Source organism: Ipomoea nil, unplaced genomic scaffold (genome assembly GCF_001879475.1).
Source record: "Ipomoea nil cultivar Tokyo-kokei standard unplaced genomic scaffold, Asagao_1.1 scaffold0794, whole genome shotgun sequence".
Taxonomy (NCBI): Eukaryota; Viridiplantae; Streptophyta; class Magnoliopsida; order Solanales; family Convolvulaceae; genus Ipomoea; species Ipomoea nil.
The window spans coordinates 553899-560258 of NW_017617222.1; positions in this window are offsets into that span (position 1 = coordinate 553899).

The window sequence follows — 6360 nt, forward strand, 5'->3', positions numbered from 1 at the left end:
GTGGTAAAAAGATATTTGAAAAAATTAACTGTTTAGATTAACATGTAAAATGACCTAAGGGTACACATATATTTAAAAATAATAATAATAATTTTTTTTAAAAATAAAAAAATATAATTAAGCCAATCATATTAACTACTTAGGGGATTTAATAACAAAAAGAGTATTCAAATCACACAACAAATTGAAGTAGGAAACTACCACGCAATGTCATATTTGGCAATCAGTAGTTAGCTCTTCAATATTAGTATATATTTAATATTTTATGCCCTAATTTTTATTTGATCTCCCTTATTTTATGCCCTAGTTTCAACCATACCTATACAATTATTTTATTGACAATTATAATCAATCTTGACTATATTATCTTGCATTTGTAAACTTAGAATTATTTATTTAAATATGCAAATTCAACATTTAATTATCTATGCATGAACAATTCCAATATAATATTGACTTGATATACTTTAAAGTACTTATTTAAAAACAAAAACATTGGGCATTATCCCAATCGCGCAATGCGCGTAAAAAACTAGTATATGTATATAAATCTCTAAAATTTATACATTACAATAATATAAATTATCTTTTAGAATAATGTAAATTATGAGGTATAAAAATATATATTGTAATGGATCGCGTGAAAATAAAAAAAAAAAAAAATTATGCGAAACGATAGTTATTTTTAAACTGTGTGAACCAACTATATATCTACTATACTAATAAGAGCCCAAGAGAGTTAGGCCTATAATGGGTAGAAAAAATGGCGGTCACAGATCTTAATCAAATGAATGGCTCAGATTGATTAAAAGATTGATCAGATTTAAATTTTACACTAGAATTTCCTAAAATACCCACACACCGTTACTAATTCCGTTAAAATTTTAAGAATTGCCGTTAGTTCACCGTTAACTTACTCATTGATTTCAATAAAAAAAGTCATAGGTTCGAACATCATCCCGATCAAAGTTGGCATAATTAGTACTTTATTTTACTCTTATTAAATTATATAAATAATAATTTAGTAGTTACAACAAAAAATAATACATATGCTGATATGCATTTCTTTAATTTAGAATTATGTGTCCACAATGTCTTTATTCAAAAAAAAAAATTATTCATTATCAATAAATTAAATAAGAGAAATAATTTTATTAGTTATATTGTCTTTATTTTTCTTCAATATAAAAGTTCTTTATATTCAAATTTATTAATTGATTATATTTGCTACATTGTCCTTACAATGTCTTTATTCAGTGAAAAAAAAATTATTAATTATCAATAAATTAATTAAAAGAAATAGTTTCATTAGTTATATTGTCTTTATTTTTCTCAAATGTAAAAATTTTTACATTCAAATTCATCAATTGATTATATTCACTACATTATCTATTATCTTTTTTGTGCACTATTTTTCTAATCAAATATCAAAGCTATAATACAAAATAATGCTATATATTTATTTACCAAGTATTTTATTAATACCATGAAAAAATTTTAAAAAAATATAATTAATAAAGTCAATCATATTAACTACTTGAGGGATTTGTTGACAAAGAGAGTATTCAAATCACACAACAAATTGAAGTGAGAACTATCTCGCAATGTCCTTATTTGACAATCAGCAGTTAGTGGGTAGCGTTAGCGGATTATATTAGCGGATTTGACCAACGAATCATATCAACGGTGGTAAAAAGATATTTGAAAAAATTAACTGTTTAGATTAACATGTAAAATATTTTCAAAAAAAAAAAAAAAGATTAACATGTAAAATGACCTAAGGGTACACATATATTTAATAATAATAATAATAATTTTTTTAAAAAATAAAAAAATTTAATTAAGCCAATCATATTAACTACTTAGGAGATTTATTAACAAAAAGAGTATTCAAATCACACAACAAATTGAAGTAGGAAACTACCACGCAATGTCATATTTTGGCAATCAGTAGTTAGCTCTTCAATATTAGTATATATTTAATATTTTATGCCCTAATTTTTATTTGATCTCCCTTATTTTATGCCCTAGTTTCAACCATACCTATACAATTATTTTATTGACAATTATAATCAATCTTGACTATATTATCTTGCATTTGTAAACTTAGAATTATTTATTTAAATATGCAAATTCAACATTTATTTATCTATGCATGAACAATTCCAATATAATCTTGACTTGATATACTTTAAAGTACTTATTTAAAAACAAAAACATTGGGCATTATCCCAATCGCGCAATGCGCGTAAAAAACTAGTATATGTATATAAATCTCTAAAATTTATACATTACAATAATATAAATTATCTTTTAGAATAATGTAAATTATGAGGTATAAAAATATATATTGTAATGGATCGCGTGAAAATAAAAAAAAAAAAAATTATGCGAAACGATAGTTATTTTTAAACTGTGTGAACCAACTATATATCTACTATACTAATAAGAGCCCAAGAGAGTTAGGCCTATAATGGGTAGAAAAAATGGCGGTCACAGATCTTAATCAAATGAATGGCTCAGATTGATTAAAAGATTGATCAGATTTAAATTTTACACTAGAATTTCCTAAAATACCCACACACCGTTACTAATTCCGTTAAAATTTTAAGAATTGCCGTTAGTTCACCGTTAACTTACTCATTGATTTCAATAAAAAAAGTCATAGGTTTGAACATCATCCCGATCAAAGTTGGCATAATTAGTACTTTATTTTACTCTTATTAAATTATATAAATAATAATTTAGTAGTTACAACAAAAAATAATACATATGCTGATATGCATTTCTTTAATTTAGAATTATGTGTCCACAATGTCTTTATTCAAAAAAAAAAATTATTCATTATCAATAAATTAAATAAGAGAAATAATTTTATTAGTTATATTGTCTTTATTTTTCTTCAATATAAAAGTTCTTTATATTCAAATTTATTAATTGATTATATTTGCTACATTGTCCTTACAATGTCTTTATTCAGTGAAAAAAAAATTATTAATTGTCAATAAATTAATTAAAAGAAATAGTTTCATTAGTTATATTGTCTTTATTTTTCTCAAATGTAAAAATTTTTACATTCAAATTCATCAATTGATTATATTCACTACATTATCTATTATCTTTTTTGTGCACTATTTTTCTAATCAAATATCAAAGCTATAATACAAAATAATGCTATATATTTATTTACCAAGTATTTTATTAATACCATGAAAAAATTAAAATAATATATAATTAATAAAGCCAGCCATATTAATTCATTTGAGAGATTTTGTGACAAAGAGAGTATTCAAATCACACAACAAATTGAAGTGAGAACTACCTCGCAATGTCCTTGTTTAACAATCAGCAGTTAACGGTTAGCGTTAGCGGATTATTAAATTATTAACATTGGGTAGAAAAATGACCGCCAAATTATTAAATCAAATGAACGGTTCATATTGTTCAGGTTTTAATTTTTTTCTTTTAAGATTTTATAATTTATCCTTAATTATATGATTATCCATTTAACTTTTTTCGTTAATTCACCGTTAGTCTAATTCTAATATTAAAGTCTAATATAAAATTATAACTACACCATTAATCTAATTCTAATATTAAAGTCTTAATAGAACTTAACCACAAATCCTAATGTCGGAATCTCCTCAAACAATATTAGTATATATTTAATATTTTATGCCGTAATTTTTATTTGTTCTCCCTTATGTCCCGTATTTGGTTTCAACCAGGGTTGCAAAAATCCCGCCTAAGCACCTACTCGGTGCCTAGGCGCTAGGCGCCCCTAGGCCGTGGTGATTTCTCCCCTAGGCTCCCGCCTAGGAGATCGGCCGCCTAGGCACCCGCCTAGCGCCTAATTTGACCGCCTAGTGCCTAACTCGGCCGATTACGCCGAGTTAACTCGTCAATTTCTGTCGAGTTAGCCGAGTTAACCCGACCGACTCGACCGATTACACCGAGTTAACTCGTCAATTTTTGTCGAGTTAGCCGAGTTAACCCGGCCGACTCGACCTTGCTAATTTTTTTCATTTATATGACACACACACACACACACACACACACACACACACACACACACACACACACACACACACACACACACATATATATATATATATATATATATGTATGTATGTATGTATAATATGATATATATGCACCTATTTATGTATGTATGTATGTATGTATAATATTACATATATGCACCTATGTATATATGTATGTATGTATGTATGCATAATATGACATATATGCACCTACACACGTGCACTGTTTTTCATTTTTTCAGTTAGCCGCCTAGGCGACCGCCTAGGCCGTCTAGGCGCTAGGCGCTACTCTACCGCCCGACTAGCGCCTAGCGCCTATTGCAACCATGGTTTCAACCATACCTATATAATTATTTTATTGATAATTATAATCAATCTTGACTATATTATCTTGCATTTGTAAACTTAGAATTACCTATTTAACCCGCACGGGCTTAGCTCAATGGTTTAGTGGGTATTATTTGGGAGAAGAGACCAAGGTTTGAACCTCGGCGGCGGCAGTGCGGGAATTATGTCCAAAGTGGGCAGATTCCTTGTGCGTATCAGCATTTGGCCCTGTCTGCTGAACCATTGAGTCACCGTGATTTACAACTTCTCACAATACTTTGTCGGGTCGGAGTGTGGGGGGCCCTTGGGGTTGGGGACTCAACCTTTGGGAGAAGAATTACCTATTTAAATACGCAAATTCAACCTTCAATTATCTATGCATGAATAATTTCAATATAATCCTACATTAATATATTTTAAAGTACTTATTTAAAAAAAAAAAAAAAGCATTAGACATTATCCCAATCGCGCAATGCGCGTAAAAAACTAGTTGATAGTAATAAGCTACGTACTAGGCCTCGCCTCGCACTACAATTATTGTTCATTTGTTTTTCGGCTGCAAATTAAACCACATGCTTAAAATACGGTTATTTTATTCATTTATTTATTTATTTATTTATTTATTTATTTGGATAAGGGCTTCATGGTGGTCCACTTGTCCTCGTCCAAATTGGACCTCCATGGAGTCCGGCGCAAATTATGCTGTGCAACTGTGTGCATCACGGTTGCAAAAATAATGTTATTTTGACTAAAAATGCACGTTTCACTTAAAAAAGAAAATTAGGTTCGATTTCTGGTAATAGCATATTTTTTGTGCATAATTTGAATTATATATCGACAAATTTATAACTATATATCCACAGTGAATAAATAACACAAAATTCAAAATGAAAGAACTAAATATATATCCACAATGAATGAACTAAATATCCACAATCAATGAACTAAATATCCGCAATGAATGATACTCCACAATCAATGAACTAAATATCCACAAATAATGAACAACATAATGTTGTTGAGGGGAAACGAAACTGATTTTTTTAAAAAAAAAATAAAAAATTGGACGTGCGTTTTTAGTCAAAACAACGTCATTTTGTAACCGTGTGCACCATGCATGGTGCGGTGCACACAGTTGCACAACATAACTATTGGGAGTCCTGTGATAAGAGTTAGGGGGCGGTATATGTGAAAATTATTTTGTGGACCATTGTGTAGACTGTAGACTATAGAGCATAAAAACAGAAGTACATTTTTAATATATTAAAAGTAAAGTAAATATTAATTTTGATTTCACGAGTATTAGTAAAATGATAATTTTGGTTTACATGTTTAATTTCTACCAATTTACATCCATAACTATTGTTTTAGTATCAATTTTCATCCACGACTATTGTTTTAGTGCTAAAATTCATTACACCGGTCACCTTTTCGTTTAAGAAATGTCAAAATATGAAATTATTAAGCATATTTTCGTCTTTTTAAAATTAATATCTAAATCTGAGAATGAATAAAGTGATTTAAACCTTAAGATCTATCTCAATTCACAGTACTTCTCTTCAAATTAAGATAGAAATTAAACATGTGGAGTTTTTAACTTTTTGTGGTTACAATATATTGCCCTAACTTTTTTAAAAAAAAATAAATTACACAATTTTAGTCTTTAGTGCAACGCAACTGTTAAATTAAACTTTGTTAGGATTTATATTACAATATAATTTGATGTCAACTATCTTGATGTTGGTGTAGGCAGTACGTTGGGGTAAGAAAAACTCTTTTATAAACGAAGATGCTCCCGATTCATTATGGATAAATGTGAAGTGGTGTGCCATCGTAATAAGCCACGTGCCATGGATGCAGGCCTCGGTTTTGCTGTACAATTATTAAACTGTTCTTTGGCATGCCATCCACAATTCCACGTGTTGAAAATTCTAGCGCGCTCCTTCTTCGCGGGCCTATATATTATTTTTGTGTGCATATATTCACCACA